Source organism: Simochromis diagramma, unplaced genomic scaffold (genome assembly GCF_900408965.1).
Source record: "Simochromis diagramma unplaced genomic scaffold, fSimDia1.1 OVJJ01000107.1, whole genome shotgun sequence".
Lineage (NCBI taxonomy): Eukaryota > Metazoa > Chordata > Actinopteri > Cichliformes > Cichlidae > Simochromis > Simochromis diagramma.
The window spans coordinates 5179995-5200937 of NW_024387209.1; the positions used below are offsets into that span (position 1 = coordinate 5179995).

At 39.9% G+C, this 20943-nt stretch overlaps 1 non-coding gene across 1 annotated transcript; it reads right to left on the reverse strand.

Annotated features, from left to right (window-relative positions):
* Positions 1-330: 330 nt before the first annotated feature.
* trnar-ccu lies at positions 331-403 on the reverse strand. Its single transcript has one exon. It is a non-coding gene; the product is annotated as a tRNA-Arg (tRNA).
* Positions 404-20943: the final 20540 nt, after the last annotated feature.

Genomic DNA, 20943 nt, shown 5'->3' on the forward strand with positions numbered 1-20943 from the left:
TCCACCCTACCTCATATCAATGGTTCAGACTGCTAGTGGTGTGGGGGGGGGGGGGGGGGTTCTTGTCACACTTGTACCAACTAAGCATCATTTAAACACCAGAGCCTTCCTGAGTATTGTTGCAGACCATGTCCATCCCTTTATAAACACAGGGTACTTATCTAAGCAGCCATCAGAACACACCACGTCATAAAGCCCAGATGATCTCAAACTGCTTGCTTGAACATGATGCATTAATGACAGAAATCTGGCTGTCTAAGGATGGTTTCAATTCATCCACCTCTGGGTTAAGGGCCCAGCACACTTCCACTGTGCCATTCCACTAGTAATCACCCCAGACGGGAGTCGAACCCACAATCCCTGGCTTAGGAGGCCATTGCCTTATCCATTAGGCCACTGAGGCTGCGCAAACAAAGTCCAAACATGCTGCATATTGTTCAGTGTACAGCTGATCCATTGTGACCTGCAGCAGAATTGAGAAAATGTCGATTCAGCTCCTGAGCTTTGCTCTGAGCTCCACTTTATTTGGATGTTGTTTCTGTTGTTTGTTACGGTGGCCCCTAGAGACAAAGCACGTACAAACTCCAAAACACTTGCAAACTCCAAAACACATGCAAATTCCAAAACACATGCAAACTCCAAAAACACTTGCAAACTAAAGAACACATGCAAACTCCAAAACACGTACAAACTCCAAAACACTTGCAAAACCCAAAACACTTGCAAACTAAAAAACACATGCAAATTCCAAAACACATACAAATTCCAAAACACTTGCAAACTAAAAAACACATGCAAATTCCAAAACACGTACAAATTCCAAAACACTTGCAAAATCCAAAACACGTACAAATTCCAAAACACGTACAAATTCCAAAACACGTACAAATTCCAAAACACTTGCAAAATCCAAAACACTTGCAAACTCAAAAACACATGCAAATTCCAAAACACAACGGAAGTGCTCCAGGACGCTAGGGGCAGTGTTGAGCTTTTGTTACCTAGTAACTACACAAACCAGGAAGTACCAATGACCGGATTTGGGGTTTGCAGCCTTAAAGGCCGCATTTTAAGGCCGATTACGTCACAGCGACAAGAGAAGGCTTTCCCAATTCAAAGGCTGCTCTACATACGGCCCTCAAATGCGTCCATAATTTCCCTGAATTTTAAGGATGGGTCGGTGTAGCCTTCATGGCCCAACATATCCCAGACTTCATAGTGCGGTGGTGGTGTGGATAATTTTGCCGAAAAAAAACGGTGAAAGCAGAGCGGAGGAAGAGTAAACTTTCAGAAGTAAGTACTGAATATTATGTCACTTATTTATGCGCAAATATTTTTTTAATGAAGAACATTAAACCATTATTGTTGGCCACATGTCGGGAAAGTTATGTGACATTAGTCATGTCTGTACTTTCAGAATTAACTTGGTTTTAAAGCCTTTACTTTAAAATATATATATATAGTCGACCTTAATCTTACAGAGATTGTGATGATTTTGTGGATAATTAAAGTCAGTCATATATCCACAAACACAACAAGCTGAAAGTCAGTGATGCTGCTCGGTTTGCAGTCCTGAATATCACAGCACAAGGAGGATTCACTGCACTGTTAATGTTAGCTATGTTATATTGCTGCCTCTGTTCGGTGGTGTCGAGCCAAACGGACTTTAACGTGTGTTTGAACGAGCTGACGGTTCACTCGTTAAGCTGAAAGAAAGATGCTTTAATCGCAGGAGTCACACATGTGTCCACTGTACCATCTGGGAACTCCTCTTGTTTCGTAATAACACAAACACTAAATCCTCCTTCTTTTGTGCTGTTTTGTAGCAGTGTATACACCTGAGACTGTCACCTGTCTGTCCTGCACTCTCTCTCTTTTTCTTTCTCTCTGATTGTGTAATAAAAGTATGAACATGTGTTTATAAGTCACACTTGTGTTTGAATCCTGCAGCTTATCACACATTTGATTTCCATGTGTGACAACTGCAAGTGTCCAGAGTGAGGACAGACTGAGGGACACACTGCTGCACATCATCTGTGAGGCTTTGCACCCCTGATGATCCACCAGGACAAACTCAGCAGTGTGTGAGGAAGAGGAGGAGGAAGAGCCAGCAGCAGCTGACAGATGGAGAGAATAGACAGACTGTTCCCTGTTTGTGAAGGACTGCTAGAAAAGTTTAGAATAACTAATTGTCTGTCCTGAATCAGTCTCATTAGGTAATGTTCAAATAATGCTATCATTCCAGTGTTTTCAGTGTGGGAGAAAGTACTCAGGGCCTTCAAGTTACACACTATGAAAGGCAGCAACAAGTTTAATGTTCAGAAACCTAAAGTATGTATCAGCAGCAGAATGGACCTAAAAATAAATGTTTGTTCCAGTTCTATGAAGCTTTGAGTATTTTGGATCAGTAGCACTGCTGTGTTTGTTGCATCATATTGCTGTAATTGTTTATATGCTTTATATATTCTGAGGTAAGTTGATCTATAGTGTTACATCATATTCTATAAGGATGTTATGTGTTTGTAGACTTTCTGCCCAGTTTGACCCATTTAGCAGAAGCCAGCCTGTTTAAGGCTCTGATATCTATTCTGTATGACTTAAAACATGGTCTGATTTTCTCACCCAATAAAGGAATATTTCATATATCAGTCTACTCTTCATTTTATCAGAAACAGTTATCACAGCTTGTACATTTTCTTTTTATAAATATATGTAAGCAATGAGCCAAATTTAGTAATGCCAACATACTGAAGGAACAACATTTGTCTCTTATATATAATACACCTATATATGCACTGTCAAAGATACTTGTCTTTGAGTGAAGATTTAAGGTGATAAGACATATAAATAACTGCAACTTGAATCTGTACTGAAGCTCAGTATTTGACACAGAGTTCATGTTCACTGCTGTAATAGCTAATAATGATTAATATAATAACTATAATATTGGCCATATTATATTTACATTACCAAAGTGATATGACTTTAGTCTCATGAACAACATCAGCTAATTCTTATTTACTAATTAATCTTGAAATAACTGTTCAGTACAGAAATGAAGCCCAAAAATCATGTTTTACTGTCCTGTGGTCTCAGCCTCAGATACTTATCAAATCACACAAAGCTCTTGTAGAAACAAACAAACAAATGAACAAAATATGTTCTCCCTCATTTCTGTCAAACCAAGTTGTATGACACGTTTCCAGCGGTTAGTATCATGGTTGCTAGGCAACCTGGGAAGCGCGACGGAGACTAGACTGTCCCATACAGACAAACTTGCCGTTTATTTTGCAAATCGAGCTCAACACTGCCCCTAGCGTCCTGGAGCACTTCCGTTGTGTTTTGGAATTTGCAAGTGTTTTGGAATTTGTACGTGTTTTGGAATTTGTACGTGTTTTGGATTTTGCAAGTGTTTTGGAATTTGTACGTGTTTTGGAATTTGTACGTGTTTTGGAATTTGCATGTGTTTTTTAATTTGCAAGTGTTTTGGATTTTGCAAGTGTTTTGGAATTTGTACGTGTTTTGGAATTTGTACGTGTTTTGGAATTTGCATGTGTTTTTTAGTTTGCAAGTGTTTTGGATTTTGCAAGTGTTTTGGAATTTGTACGTGTTTTGGAATTTGCATGTGTTTTTTAGTTTGCAAGTGTTTTGGGTTTTGCAAGTGTTTTGGAGTTTGTACGTGTTTTGGAATTTGCATGTGTTTTTTAGTTATAAAGTGTTTTGGATTTTGCAAGTGTTTTGGAGTTTGTACGTGTTTTGGAGTTTGCATGTGTTCTTTAGTTTGCAAGTGTTTTGGATTTTGTAAGTGTTTTGGAGTTTGTACGTGTTTTGGAGTTTGCATGTGTTTTGGAATTTGCATGTGTTTTGGAGTTTGCAAGTGTTTTGGAGTTTGTACGTGCTTTGTCTCTAGGGGCCACCGTAGTTTGTGGAGACTCATGAAACGACACGAGGACCAGAGGGTAACCAAGATCTAGTTACATTATGCATTAAGCCCTTAGAGTCTTTGTAGCATCTTGCTAAATTTATGCGAAGAAGAATTAAGACAGCTGCAAGGCTCAAGCTGGTCCAACCCTTCACTAGCAAGGTGTACCAATAAAAAGTCCAGTAAGTTTAGATTCAGTCTAAAAAACTTCTAGACATGACCGCACACACATGCACACGAGAACACAACAATCTAACACAGCCACCAAATCTGCGCTGTGTGATGCTGTCATGTCATCAAGGACCAAAATCTCTGAGCAGTGTTTCCAGCACCAGTATTAGCAAGGTGTACCTAACAAAGATAGCTTTTACTGTAGGCACAAAGACCGTGTATTATTGTTTAGTGCTTACATTGCAGTCTTGTGTTTCTGTGCTATATAAATAAAACTAAATTGAACTGAACTGAATTAAAGTGACTGGTTTGGTGAATGTTTTCTGTTTTGGAATGGGGAAAAAAACACAACATGAACACAAAGATCTGGGGTGGAAGTGGGTTGCAAAGTGGTTTGCAGATGTAGGACCAGCTGGAGGCAGGCTAAAGCAGCTTGTTATCAGACAGGGTGTGTAGTAAATTCTCAGCTGAGCCAGGGTGAGCTGATGCCAGCTGGCATTCAGATCAGCTGTTACCAGCTCAGGTTCACGGATTGCAGATTTTAGCTACTACCTGAAATAACTGCGCTTGTTTTGTTACTTTTATTTCTGCCCGGTGACTGTTTTCGTTTGTTTATTTGTTTTTGTGAGGTCACGTGACTTGTTTTTACACCATGGTTCAGTTGTAATTGGCTGACATGTAGCTAAGGTGTCGGGTCCCGGGCACCTGTCTCAGTTGTTCTCAAAGGCTTTGAAACAAGCATCTAGAAATATAGCAGAAAAATGCATAGATACCTGGTAACACTTAAACATAAACATATACCATCAAATAAAACCACGCTTCGTTTTTTCCGTCGCACACTGAAGCTACACCTCTTGGTTTCTCAGCTCAACAACAGAATTAGCTGATTTAACCAAAGCCGGCATTAAACGCTACACGGCGAGAGTGAGCTTGCATGTTTTTTTCTTTCTTTTTCTTTTCCAGATATTTGTAGTCTGCATTAACATTCAGCCAAAGCAGCCTAGTTCACCCTCTGCAAGGAACTCAACATCATCCGAGCTGGCTGTAGCTGCGGGCGAAAACAACAAGGCTTTAAACGCACGCTGTCGAAGAAGAAACACTTTCAGTCTCTCAGAGCTCATTCTAATCGTGTGCTTCCTGTTTTTGTTGCTTTTTTGTGTGTGTGCGTGTGTGTGTGTGTGTGTGTGTGTGTGTAAATCCCTTGCTGTTTGTGTGCTGTGCTACACTGCTGGGTGCTCTCTGTGTCTGCACGTTGGATATCAGGCACCCAGGGATCCTTAGAAGCAAGCATTACCAGTTAATGCACCTCTGAAGAGAGCATCTGCACTTAAGACAATTGTAGCACAGATGGGTGTGTGTGTGTGTGTGTGTGTGTGTGTGAAAGACAAAGAGAAAAGAGAGGATGATGGGAAATAAAGGGAGAGAGAGCTTCCTGGGTCTTTGCGTAAAATACGATCTGCGTTTCATTCCCCTCTCAATCCAAATCCGTTTTCCTCACCTCTCTTCTGGGTTCAAAACATTTGAGGTTTATTTTCAGGACCTTGCAGTCTTACCTTTTTTAACAACAAAGACAGCAGCAAACACACACACACACACTTCCTGGCTATCTAATTTTTGTAGAACCGGCTGTGTCTTCAAGGCAGGCTCACATTTGTACCATCAGTCCCACCGATTCGCTCCAGAAGCCCGAAGTAGAAAAACCACTTTGATGGCGCAGGTGTTAAAAAGGGTGCTTTTGAAAAGCTTCTGGTCTGGAGAAATCTGAAGAGATGATCTGAAAACACACACTGTTTATCAAAGATCAACACAGAAGGCCACAGTTCTGGCACTGTAGTGATGGGATTTCCGGCTCTTTTTAGAGATCCGGCTCTTTCGGTTCGGCTCACTAAAAAGAGCCGGCTCTTTCGGCTCCGAACCGGCTCTTCAGGTTGTTTTGTTGCTTTTATTTATTTATTATTAACAATAATATAAAATTATGCACAAAAAGGAATTACTAACGTAAAAAAAGTGGTTTTATTTATATATGTTTATATATAAATATATGCGGTGGCCCCTAGAGACAAAACACGTACAAACCCCAAAACACATTTCTAGCATGAACTGAACTTCCAAAGCAGAGCTACTAGATCACTTAAATTACACAATTGAAAGCATGTGTGTATTGTTTGTGTATTTATACACAGGCACTCATATATATTCAAATAATTAAAAAAAAAGTTCATTTACCTGTTACTATCACACACCAAATCCGGTCGTTGGTACTTGCTGGCTTGTGTAGCCACAAGATAACAAAAGCTCAACACTGCGCCCAGCATCCTGGAGCACTTCTGTTGTCTTTTGTACGTGTTTTGAGTTTTTATGTGCTTCTGAGTTTTTATGTGCTTCTGAGTTTTTACATGCTTCGGAGTTTGTACGTGTTTTGGAGTTTTTACGTGTTTTGGAGTTTGTACGTGTTTTTACGTGTTTTGGAGCTTGTACATGCTTCAGAGTTCGTACGTGATTTGAAGTTTGTATGTGCTTTGTCTCTAGGGACCACCGTAAATATACTTTTATTTATTCACTCCACATAAAATGTAATAAATAAATCATATAATACAAAAATCAACTATTCACATTTCAACTTTTAACTATTTAAATTTTCAGCTGTTTCCTTTTACAAATTTAAAGTGAAAACAACACAAAACACTGCAAACCACAACACAATTAAATATAAATTATAATATGAAAACAAAAAGAAGATGCATATTCTCTGTCATATGGGCCTGTATGAATAAACTTTCTGAATCCCTTATCATCTGCAACCGAAAATAGTTGTGGATGATTACTATACCTTTCTAACGTGACGTTGTTGTCCCTGGCTCTCTCTCTCTCTCGCTCTGGCTCTGTTCCTGTGCTACTGAGTGTAACTACCGCCCCTCCCCCCTCTGCCCAGCGTAAAGCACAAGGCTCGCGTGCAGAGTGAAGCGGGGGAAAAAAGTGCAAGAGAGAGGGTGAGAGAAAGAAAGAAAGAAAAAAAAACCCACGTGACGGCTCGCGATAAGGAGCCGGCTCGCGTCGTTCACGTCAAAGAGTCGGCTCTAAGAGCCATTTCGTTCGCGAACGACCCATCACTATGGCACTGACGAACCAAGGATGCTCATGCTGTAGTTACCTGTTAGTTGGTTAATTATCTTTATTGGGTTCATTTATATCACAAGAACCTTCTCCTTAAAGAGCAGCCTGCATCTCATCATCTGTTTTCCTTTAAATTTGACCATTTTTTAAGCAGTGAACATTATCCTGTACGATATGGTCTTTACCTAACTTGTGCATGAGGCGGCTGTCGTTGGGATGTGACTCTATACAAGTAAAACTGGACCAGAGGTTGTTCGCAGGTTCTTTCCTCGATAGTGGCTGAAGAAGGATTTGTTTTGTCTTGCACCTTTTCAGCTGACACTGCGATTTACAGACCTCCAGTACGACTTTCAGGTGAGTTATATCACCTGTAAGGCGTCTTCCAGAATTACTAAAGGCAAACATCACACTCGCTACTTTCTGCTTTTGAAAAGTTTGCCTCACTCAGAGCGTGTGTGTGTTAGCAGCGCCTTTTCAGCTCCGGGGGACAGCAGGATGGACGCTAACAGATTGGACCCCCCATATGGCATGTGGTCCCATCCGGCGATAAATAAACTGGCTACTCTGACCTTTGTCTGCACCGAGCTCGCAGTGAGCATGTGCTGCTGCTGGACGGTAGGAGCTCAGCAGGAGGGGAGGTCGTTCCTCCTCCTTCCTCTCTCGGTCCCCTCCTCTCCTCCCCACTCACTCTCTTTCAGTCCTACTTCTTCAGCGCTGGAGTCAGCGGTCCATCTCGCGCCGCAGATTGCCTCTGACAGCCGCGCTATTTCAAGTCGGCGGTTTGAGCTAAATTGGAGTGAGCAATACCACCTGTGCCTGCTGGAGGGCCGCTGTGGTTCGAGCTGTTGCTCTGCAGAGAGGAACCGGGAGGAAGGCGAGGTGTGGTGGGGTAGGAAGGAGAGAGCAAGAAAGGGGGTAAAAAAAAAAAAGCTGCTACCTGCAACCATCAAAGCCTCTGTTTCACATGCAATCTGCCCAGCTGGCTCCCCTGTGAGGAGGGGTTAGCTCCAAGCAGAGCTGGATGTTTGCTGCTCTCGCTCTCTTTTTCTCACTCAAACATCCTCTTTTTTTTCTTCTATCTTCCCAGATCTCACTTTCTAGTCCTCACCTCTCTCCCTCTCTCTCTCTCTCTCTCTCTCTCTCTCTCTCTCTCTCTTCTGCAGGTGTAGATAATCCCATCTCTACTCTCTCTCTTTATCCTCCCAGACTTTTTTCCACCTCTTCTTCACACCTTGCTCTTTTGATTTACCCTCTTCTCTTTCACATTTTCCTTCCGGTTCTTTTCCTTTTCTTCTTAAAGAAACATTTATAATGTGGAAGACAAAAACAAATGGATTAAAAACTAAATACACCCCTGATTCAGTAGTTTGTGGAGCCACCTTTAACAACCATAAGTTGAAGTAATCATTCTCTGTATGACGTTATCACTGTCTCACATCATTGTGGAGGAATTTTGGCCCACTCCTCTTTACAGCATTGCTGCAGATCATTAAAAATTTAAGGTTCTTAAGGTCCAACCACATAATCACTGCAGGACCTTGATTTGTTTCTTTTTCAGCTATTCTGTTGTACGTTTCTGCTCTGTTTGGGATCATTGTCCTGTTATATGACCCAGTTTGGTCCAAGTTGTAGCTGTCAGAGAGATGTCTTCACATTTTGTTAGAATACTTTGGTATAGAGAAGACTTCATGACTGCAGGCTGTCCACATCGTGTGGCTCCAGAATAAGCTCGAATCATGACCCCTCCACCACCGTGCCTACAGCTGGTATGAGGTGTTTGTGCTGATATTCTGAGTGTGGTTTTGTGCTTTATGGCCAAACATCACCACTTTGGTCTCATCTGGCCAAAAGACAGATGAGCAAAATACAGATTCAAATTTTTTGAGCATTGCACAGTCTGACCTTGAGGTAAAGTTCCTGGGATGTCCAGTCCTGGGAAGATTGTGCCATTGTTTCAACAAACACCTGAATGCTGCACACCAGGAAACTGCTAAAGCTTCTGCTGATGATCAGTTAATGTAGTGCAGTCGACTAGCACCAGCTGGCTACTACTTACCCTTTTAATACAAGCCAATGTGAAAGCAAGGATAAGGGTGTACTCACAGGACTGAGTAGGGTCATGGATGGATTATTCTGTCATGCTGATCTCTGTTAAAAGACTCACAATATTTCATTTCATTATCAGGTCCCAGTACCATCCCCATGAAACATTTGCAACCAGTAAGTAATTATATGTGTGTGAACATGTGAAAATGTTGTGTTTTTGCTCTTAAATAGATGCACTTTTCATTTAAAATATCAGGTCAAACTTTCCTAAGCAAATGAGAAAGAGGAAGCGCAGATTGTCACATCCACTTTAAAGTTTTTACAGCGCAGCATGAAACAAAGCGGAATGCACGTACTGCACAATGTTGCACACGTTGATCTTTTGTGGTTTGGGGCAAGAGAAGAAAACCCTGTTACACCCAGTCTTTCAAAAACATTACTGCAGTTATGAAACGAGAAGACTCCAACTACCCTGGAACTGGCTGTTGTTCTAGCAGCGTGAGGTTAAAAGGGAAAGATTAAAGAATATTGCCGCCCTTTTGTGTTTTTCTTTTGTTATGTGAGGGGAAAGAGTCATCATAAAACCCTCGTTATATCTTAAAGAACCAATTATGTGATTTTCATATAGTGTTCGATTTATCTTAAGATTGTGAAACTCTTTCAGAAACATCCTTTAAAAGACAAACTCTTACTTGGAAAGTCGTGAATTATGACAGAGAAATCTGCACAGATCCCATGTGGGGAGACACTGAAGGTTAGAAACCTGGTCAAATTATACCAAAAACATTCCTGCTCACCTTAAATCTATAGTAGTTACAAACACACACAAGCCTTTTATAAGCTAGCAAGAGTTTAATTCAATATAGGGAAACATTCACAATTACTTTTCAGTAGCTTTTGTCATGTTTTTTAGTTTGTTCACAGAAACAAAACTCTTTCAAGAGGAAAGCTGCGCTGCTGGACTTAACAAGAGAGATTTACAGCAGCAAAAATCTGGTGCTTCTAGCCAAGCTGTAATTTAAGTAATAAAAGACTCACATTGTGATGAAAATGGTTTTATTTTCATACGACATTACATTTCCGCACATTCGTATTGACGTTCTGATTTGTCAGCGATCCAAAGCCCGGTAGGCATTTACAGAAGTGCTGCACAGTTTTAAAGTTGAATCAGTAATCATTACAAATTCATCCATGAACAAAATGTACAAACCCACGCAAAATTTATTTTAAATTCAACATCCCAGAGTTTGCAGAGTTATAAAACCCCCTGTGTCAGAGCAAATTTCAAAACCAAGCCAAACTAAATTTTTACACTAAATTTAGTTTGAGATAAAAACTCCAGGCTTCACCGCACTGATCTGCAAGTACTGTTGCAAAAAACTGCACTCCAATCGATACCTCTGGTATACCACTGAAGAACTCTGGAAACTTCAGTTCCAGAAATTTTCTGTAACACAGATGAAACTCGCAAAATTATGAAATAAATTCCATTGAATGCCTGATACACACTCACCGTATGCTTACGGACATCGATCGTAGGTGAAAAGTTGCAAAAACGAATGAAGGCAAATAAAAAGATAATACAGTGATAGAAAGAAGAAATTAATCATACTGTAATACATGAAAACTCCTACTGTCTGTCTACTCCTGAAACGTCAGGATTTCAGCAAACAAACCTGGCGCACAGGGACAGTTTAGACCCCTTAGGGATGCATGGCTCAGTCACACAGGTGAAAGTTGGACTGCAACCTCTTTGAGAATAGAAAAAACTAGTGGTTGCATGGATTTGTTTGTTTTGGGGTTTTTTTGCTTTCAGTTATTGATTGTAAGAAGTTACAACAAATAACCAGTCTGCCTCACAAGGTGACTGAGAACAGTCATGTTTGACTCAAACTCCCTGCAATCACTCTCAGAATGATTGCCAACAGATTGCAATCAATCTGGGTCAATCTGCACTGATGACTGCAATTCGTCTGCGACGTGGCACTGGTTGTATTCTGGTTATAGTCTAATTTAAAATCAATGTCATTTTACTGTAAAATCTCTGTCCTGCAACAACTGCATCACTGTTTGTGGAAGAATTTCTGAATTCGTGTTTTTGATCTACGTATTTCAAACTGGACCCTGGTTCAAAATAATGAAAATGAATGTCTATATATGCAGACAGCAAAAGATTTAATTTATTATTATATCATTATCACAAACAGAGTGTGTATAATTACCAACCTGACCCCAATTCAACTGCAAACTAATAGCGGACTGATTCTTTGTAATTGCTGTTTTATTTCCATCCTTCATGCACCAAAGCCGGTCTGAAGAAGGCAACTGACACACACACCTGGTCTCCAAAATCCAGAGTTTATTGCACATGGTTGCAATAATTTTGGTTTCCACATACTATTTCCCTTGTGTGGTTTAGCAACTAATTAGCAGTGGGCTAAAATGACCCAATTTTACCATAAAAACATGTGCCAAGTATATCAGGTTGCCATAATGTAACAGGCCACAGTGTTTGTGTGCTATTTAGGAGCAGCTCAACTAGAAAATAGAACACAAATAAATTCACAAATAAATACATAGATTTAAGCGTGAATCAGTGGCAATGGCATTTTTATTTATATAATGTATTTCATTATATGTCAACTCAATGTGCTTAACAAACAAACCTGTGTAGGTTCACGATGCCTCAAGGCAGCAAAAACACAGCAACACCTGTTAAGTGTAATTAATTAATAAAGAATAATATATGTATTTTTAAAGCAAATAAGGAGAGAATTACAGGATAATTCAACATTTAATAAAAACTAAATAAATGCAGTAAATTTAGAAGAAAAATAAAACAGAAAACCCTATTAGTTTAACCAATAAACAGCATATAAAGTTGCACATAATTTGTTTATTAATTTATTTATGTTTAAATAATTATTTTTAATTATCTTGTTTTTATTTTGGCAGTTTCAGCCATATAGTATCCACATAGTCCCGATCATTTTACAAACGTAAACCACTTCTGGTTTTTTTTGTATTGCTTATTAAGAAATTTGCTTAATCCTGATTGGTGCTCAGAAGCATATGACATCACCATTTCCCAACTGATCCCTGCTCACTTCCACCCTGTCATCATTGGAGGGAAATCTAAACATAACAATCCTTAAAATGACATATATGGTATATAATAAATTTTGTTGCTGCTGCAAGTTCTAACATGAATCAGCACCGTCATGAGTGAGAAGCCATAATGTCCCTTAGATAGAAATAGCACATGTCTGTGCTGCTTTAGTCCGCCAGACGGGCTGATGAGCGCACACTAGGAGGAAGGAAGGGAAGGGGGGGGTAGACTGTCTCAGTTTAGGCTCCATCCTCCTCCTCCTCCTCATCCTGGGCAGGATACAGTAGGCATCATTTAGTGGAGAGAGCGGTGGAAACAGTGTGGGGTTAGCCACGAGGTCGCCACACTTACTGCACGGCCGAGCTCATTTCCACTGCTGTCCACAGCTCAGGCTTCCCCTCAGAGAGACAGAGAGAGAGAGAGAGAGAGGGAAAGGGAAGGAGGGGGGAGAAGAGCAGCCAGTGAAATGGCTCATTCACTTTCTGATCACAGCCTGACACACTCAAACTGACGCGCACACACAGCCAGTCAAACGCACACAGACATCGCAGCCTGTCTTCATTGTGCGGTTATTTGCTATTTTCGTCCCTCACTTCCCCAGTGTCAGGAAATATTTCCTCAGCCCTGACAGTTCACTTTGTGATTGCCATCTCATACCAGACTCGCCAGATTTCATCAAAATAAGCTTCTTTGTTCATGCATCACGTTATTTTTTTTCTTCAAATTTTCTTTTTGGTAATTTCTGCAGACAAAAGTAGAATAAACCAGAGTGCACACGCTCAGTCGCAGCACGCTAATCCCTTTCTCAAACTAATCTGATAAGTGCAGCTAATGATATTTCACTGAGTCAAAGAGGATATAGCTGTCATACACTGGAAGCCCGCTTGCATCCTTTCCTTGCATTCCCCCCTTACACACTCACACAGATTTATGTGCAGGCATCCCCGAAGGCACGGCGGTGCTGAACCAATCCGCTGTTGTTGACTTGTACCTCTGCCAACTCTCACTATGAAGACATCTGATCAGCCAAACGGTCGAATACCTGAGCTACACTCCCGTGCTAACGCCGCACGCAGCACTGAGCGCGAGTCCGTTCGCCGTCTGCTCAGAGTAGAAGCTGCAACACAAAGCGGCCAAATTTGGTGTCAGTGTGTATCGTGTATCCAGGCCCTGATTTCACAGTGCAGGGAGAAGCTACAGGTTCAAGAAATTTCACAGAAAAACAGAAAAAAAAAAACACCTGTTCAGCATGAGAACGCATGCTGGGATTGTTAGAAAAATCAAGCTTCTCTACAAAAGATGTGACAAAATATTCAAGCTACCCGAGAGATGTTTAAAAAAAGAAACTTTTTGAATAGATAAGAGCTGCAAACCATGTTGTGCTGCTACCAGATGAAACCCAAACTCAGTTTTGACAGCACTGTGAAGGGATTTCAACTTTACTTTTTTCTTTTTTTTTAATTTGGCAGGAAAAAAGGCACATTAATGGACACCAGTATACCAAAAATATGAAATGCAAACATGCCAGATTATAGCAGAACTGCTAATTTACATGTGTAGTCCCGTTTTACTGCCTTCATGCTAACGTGTTATATCGCCAGGTGGCCCTCAGGACATTTCCTGGTATTTAAGTAAGTGAATTTTATTCATATAGCACATCTGAAACCAAAGCGCTTTACAACAGAAAAAAGGTATGTTTTCATCTTGAAGGCAGTCACAGCTGATGCTTGTCTGAGGTCAGTTTTGATCGCCTGATGGTGAAGACTGATTAGGAAGCAGCATATCCACCACATAATCAATCTGTAAGTACAAAGAGTGACACTTTATAGCAGATTCCCTAATGCAAAGGAAATCCAGTGCAAGCTCTGACTACTTGTAAACGAGCAGGAGATGATTGACTGACTCCAGTATGCAGTGCGGTAACAGTAGTCCAGTCTACGCGTAACATAAGCATGCATAACCCTTTCCACATCTGATGGATTTAGAGAAAGATGTAACTCTTGAAGCAAACAAACTCTACTTAACCTCGGGTAGGGCTTTCCGTCTCTGCGACGCTTAGTTACGATTATGGTTGTGCTTGATAATAGTTACAAAATTTGTATTTTTAATATCAGGCCAATCTAAAATCTAAAAGTACGGTTATTCTGAGCACAAATGAGGGTTTCTTATCACGAGCACCATCTACTGTTAACCCAGTATTTGCTCTGTTTTGACACAGTTAAGCTTTACACTTTTAAAGCTTAGATTTTAATGCTTACAGTTACTGAGTGCTTTTATCCCAAAATGAATGTGGCAAATGTAATCATGAATACACAGACGGTAAACTTTTGCATGTATTCATCTTAAACTTTACTGCTGTTTATTAAACATGTAAACATATGATCAACTAAAGTGCATTTCTCCTGTTTTTCCTTGTGTGAGAAAAATTTTGCTCTTTCTTCATTTATTCAGAGGGAAAAACAGGTCAAACTGTTTGCAGTTAGTACAAGTACTTAAATCTATATATGTACTAACAAACAGAGTCAGAGTATCAGTAGCAGTAATATTCCCAGTTTCCTAATTTTCTTGGATTGTGTCCTTTTTTCATGTTGCTAGGCTCCACTCTGATAACTAAAAATCACTCTCACTCTGATTGTAAACTTGTCTCCGATACAGTTTCCCTCCACGGCCTCAGTGTCTCATCCAGGGATCGATACTACCACACACCACAGCCCTTTACTCACACTCCAGTCTGGCAGTAAGGGATTGCAGGAAGCCCGCGGGTCAATGGCCGGGTCCCAGTCAGTTGATGGCCGTTCGTTAAAGAGCGGTCGACACGGCGGAGTTGGGTGTTAACGGTGTCAGGCCTGATACTCCCGCCGGGCCGTTTTCTCCTAATGACCACCCAATCAATAGCCGTCTGCCCTCAGTACTGACCAATCACATTGACATCTCTTGCTGACACATTGAGCCAGTGGGAAGAGGAAGTTGCAGCTGTGCTGCAGGTCCACCACTTCTGTGAGTATACTGGAGGACATGTTAGTACCATAGTCACTGTCCCAAGAACAGCTTTATTAACAACACCTCTCAGCTAGCTTGAAACTGGATCAGGACTACTTTTAGCTCACTCAGTTACATATCAGTTATGTTAGCATGGTAGTATCTCAACCACTGCATTACTATTTCATACACTGATCTGCTGCTTTTAATTAATACTATATTTAAAAACTACTCATTACTTTTAGTAACCACTTTTATTAATTATTTGATACATTTAGCTAAAGCTAAAGTTAGTTAGGGTTAGCGTCATTTTGACTGATAATTTTGGCAAAATTGCCGGTTTAGCTAGCTTTTTCAACTGTTTACTCATTGTGATTACCTAATACTTGTCTTTATCCACACCATTTTTAAGTGTTTAAATTGCAGTTTTATCTGTTGCAAGTTTATCTGTTGAGATTTTTCAGTCACATGACAATAACTTGTCAGTCATTTCAGATGTGCAACACTATTAAGTTAATGAGAGCACTCAGTGACTATCTGACAGCCACCGGTCGCAAGGGAAGAAAAGTTCCTGACTTGCTGGCAAAAACTTCCTCGTGATCCTTTTGATCATGACAGCAGATTGCCGTAGTCGCCTCTGCTTTACATGAAAGATGCTGATTTGCAAATTTTTCTGCATGCTCTCACAATTTATTTAAAATTTACCAAAGCGTGTCTTGAACAAAGAATGTTGTCCTCAAAGTTCGCTTTCGCCACTCTGTAGGTAGCAGGTGTTTGCAGATAAATCAGTGTCTTCTATGCAAACTACAGGCGACAATCTGAATACTACCAAAACAACTACAAGGAGATTTACTTTACTTTGACAGAGTTCATCTCAAGCAATGAGTAGACATTTTTCCCTTATGACCTAGATAACTTTTGAGCAATATGAAAGCCCAAGAGTTTTAGCTATTTGCTAACTTTTTTTTTTTTTTAATTTTAGTTAGTTAGTTTTTCAGTTAATCTTTTATTTTTAGCTAGTGGTTGAATTTGCCTAACTGTAGTTTGACCTACAATAGTTTACAATAGCTTATCCATACCTTCAGCTTAATTTTTCTTGATAACCTTAGGCAACTGTTTCAACAGCAGAATTTGATTTATCCATATAATTTCCAACAATGTATTCAATAGAAATTTTACTGCAAGTCCTAGCTTACTTTTACCTAATAATTTCTAACATTTTCCTCTTAACTTTAGCTAGCGTTTTTAGCAAACTGCTAAATTAGCATATCTGTACAGTTAGATAACAGTTTCCAGCTGTTTATCTGTACCTTAATCTAATCATTTCCAGGTTTCTATTATTAATTTTATCCCACTATTTCAGTCGTTTATCTAATATGTGGAACTATTCATTTCATTTGTTTGTTCATACAATTTCCAACTGTTTATTCACGCCTTAAGCTAGCAATTTCAGCTGCAAGTCAAAACTTAGTTTGATCAAATAGCTTTTTGGGTTGTTTATTGTGTATTATTGGCAACAGCTAATTTTGCATATTTATACTGTTAGAGAATCATTTTCAGCTGTTTACTGGTACCTATTAATTACTAATTTCTGAGTTTTTATACATTATTGTTAGCCATTCAATTCAGCTGTTGAACTATATTTTAGCTGTTTGTATATACTGTCATTTCATTTTGAACATTTCACAATAATGTTAGCTAATAATAATTCATTTAAATAGGTTACCTTTACCTATACTATTCATTCAAATACCACAAATATTTCATATTTTTTCTTTCAGTCTTTGTGTTTTTTCTGCTCAAAGCAAACATAAATATTTATTTTTTTCTTTATGTAATTATGTTTTTATTTATTTGTTCCTTTATTCAGATTAGACAGCTAATCCTTCCACGTGGAAACTGCAGAAGTACCCTACCACCAGTAGTTTTACCCAGTTTGGGAATCACTGGGTTATGTGATGTATTTAGACTTTTATATGAATTAACTTTTAACAGGCTACATTTAGAGTGCTTATGTTAAAGAGACTTAATTTGTTTCAATTGTAATCGTTTGTGTCAGACTGTAGTGATTACTAATGGCGCTTAGCCTCTTCTATTTGCAGAAACAGACTTCATAATACTGCATTGGGCTTTTTTTTCTCTTTTTTTGCTTCTGTGACAAATTCACCTGTGTCTCTGCTGGTGAACTTGTTTCTTTTTCCCTCTTTTCTCTTTTGGGGCGAGATATTTTTATCAGCTCCATGGGGTTTCTTTTTGTATTTCTGCCTCTGTCTCTCTCTCTATGCTCTTGTCAGCTTTTTGGCATTTTTTTTATTTGCAAATAAACCAAAACCAAAAATATTTATATCTAAATAAAACCAGGAGGTGTTTGAACGTAGCTGGCATTGTTCCCTGTGACACCTCAAATCACCAGCCCTTTCCTCAAACCCATCCATCTATCCGTCACTGCGTGCAGCATCACGATTTTGTATGTTTGTTTAGAGTGAAGGGGCAGGAAATGGACGAGTTGTGGAGATGAAAGGGGATTCAGGCCACGTGGCAGCGCCTACACTGGAGCCTCAGTCCTCTGTGTCTGTCGCTGAGTCCCTCTGTCTGTCCATCTGTCCCTGCGCTCTCAAAGAGACGTTTATCCCACCACAAGGGTCATTCAGAACACACACACACACATATATATATACAGAGAAGAAAGAAAGAAAGAAGCACACCCTCTTCTGACTGGACAAATGGACACTCGGTGATGAGTGAGGCTCTTCAGGGCGCTTTAATCGTCCTGTCCAATGAAAGTAAAGAGCTTTGTTTTTAACCTAAAAGCTGACTAATGCCTAAGATACTTGGAGGACAAAACAGGCAGAGAGCACACCTTCTGTTGATCTGTTTTTATTGCACAGATTAAAGCAAAGAGACATTGCAAATACAGATTTTTGTGAGCTAAGAAAATAAGCATTTTTCCAGTGTTTCTTTTTTTTCTTTAATGGTTAATAACCCACATTTGAAGACGCATGTTTTCACTGTGACGACATTGTTATACATCAAATTGCTTTGTAGTACTTTCTGCAATCAAGATAGCTATCACTTTATCCGGCTCTGCTCCACAGCTTTGAAATGCTGCACAGACACAGCGAACAAATCAGCAATAAAATCGATTGTTTTTTCAATGGAGTTTGGAATTAAAACACTGCATGAAGAACAGGCACAAAAATCCCTTCGTGTACAGTGAAAAGTGCATTATCTGACATTACAGCACGGCTGCACAGCTTACAATACTCTGCTACTTGAGCTCATTCATAAAAGAAGAGAAGAAAAAAAAGCAGGAAAAAAACGATTCATATCAACACATTATGAGTGTTTCTGTCTTACTGTGAGCGCCGAACATCACATTCAACTTGACATGATGTTGAATAAATGGGAATCGTGTACATGATGTAGAAAATTTCCGGTTACATAAACTGATAAGTCCCACCTCAGCTCTACCGAAATGAAACGGTATATCTGAGAGGAGCTGGCGATGGAGTATTTTCAGTAGATGTGACAATGTGACATCATGCTGAGGGGAAATGAGCAGGAGCGGAGATATATTCCCCCCCAAAAAATAAAAAATCTACCGGCTCTATCCCTGAGCTTTACTGACAAAAATGTCTTTAGGTGGTGAGGATTATGGATTAATCTATAATAACTAGTGAAGGGAAAGAGAAAGGAAGGAGAAAAAAAAACAGTCTCTGGAGCCTCGAGTCTGAGATACTAGCACGAGAAATACTGCCTCATCATCTAATGTTCCCGCTAATATTCCCAAATTATATCGTTTAGACCTGTATCAGCGCTCTAGAATTAATCATCATTTCTTTGACACTGCCCATCCCCAGAGTTCATTAAATAAACTATTTCCCCTCCTCTAATTTCTACAAGTTGTGAAGTCATTTTTTTTTTCTTTTCGGTCCCCTTCGCCCCCGCCCCCAACCCCTCCATTTCTTCATAATCTGTTTATCCGCAAGTGTCGCATTACATTTGCAAAGCAGCTGGGGGGACCACTGCCATCTTGTATGGAGGGGCTTCAGCGTGATTACCCGGCCTCGTATTTGGCGCGCACTCAGACTTGTCAAATCCTTTGATCTGAACTGTCTTCATAATCACTTCAAAAAGTCTTCCTGAGAGCGTGAGGGCTTTACAAATGGGCTTCCCACTTTCACAGGGCTACACTCGTACTCTCTCTCAGTCTCTCTGGTTGGGTGTGTGTGCTTCCTGTGCATGTCTGCTTTAGCCTCTGCTTTTCTATTAGTGGACTAGAAAAGCATTGTGTTCATTCTTCTCCACCTTTATCGTGGAAAAAAGACAACTAAGCATCTTCTCCAACCTGCGCGTCATATTAAGCCATTATAATGTCACCAATTCAATTGGAGGTTTGATTTCAGCATTATGTCTAAAGTGGGACGAGTGCTAGGTCAGGTGCATCCAAAACTAGGGCACAGACTTCTTAAACAGTCTATTATAGTTAACTGGGAATTGAGACATTATTTGTCGTAATGTGACTTTAAAATGTTTTCATGGTCAAAAAACCTGCTGGGTGACTCCTAGTGGCTCATTCTGCTCCCACCCTGTCAGTCAAAGTGGCTACACCCTCAATAAACCCTCAATAAATAGGCCTTATTATAACTTCAATTAAAGGTCACCTCCTGTACAGAGCTAAATCAGCATAAAGAGCAAAACTATTAATTGGACTGGGCTGTAAACATGTTTATTTCTAATGTAAAGTTTGGCTGTTTAACGTGGGAGTCTATGGGGGTTGACTCACGTTTAGAGCCAGCCTCAAGTGGCCATTAGGGGAACTTTTTGCCACTGATGCTTGGCGTACAAACCTGTCAGAGATCTTTTATTTTTGTTATATCACACACTAAAGAGAATGAAAAGTTAGTTAACTGCCACAAATGGCATTTATATTAGCTAAAGATATGCATTATTAGCAGCTATGCCTCTAATAATGCATATCTTTAGACTATAATGGGTGAGCTGTATTAGAAGTCACCCAATGCATAGTCATGAAAAGCTAAACATGTTAAAACCTAATATAAAGATGAAAATTTTAACTTGGGAGTCTCATGTTCAGATCCAGCCTCGAGTGTCCATTGGAGGAACTGCAGTCTCGGTATGCATCCATGCTAATAGTACAAATACAGCCAAGCTCCATAAGTATTATTTATAATGTGCTAAACAGTGGATAATATAGCAAATCATCAGCAAAACAGCACTCCCATTAAGTAAATGATTCAGGCAGGGATGTTCTGAGCAGAAGCCCTTCCTCCACTTGCAAACTTGCAACCGTCATTTGCTGCAGTTGCTGCAGTTACTGCAGTAAACGCCATAATGACCCTTTAAACACCTTTAACTTCCACACAGTGAAAACACCTGTGTGGGTGGTGTGCACAGCCCTGCAATTAGGCCACAGCTTGTAGCCCTCCATCGCTTCAGTTTGAGTGAGATTTATGTGTACGCCTATTGCTGCTTCTGTTTAGTCATATGCATATATTATATACAGTGTAATGTGAACTCCCTGCCCCTCCCTCCTTGTGTTGGGGGGTTTACATATGTACTTCTTTTGTAGTTCATTATC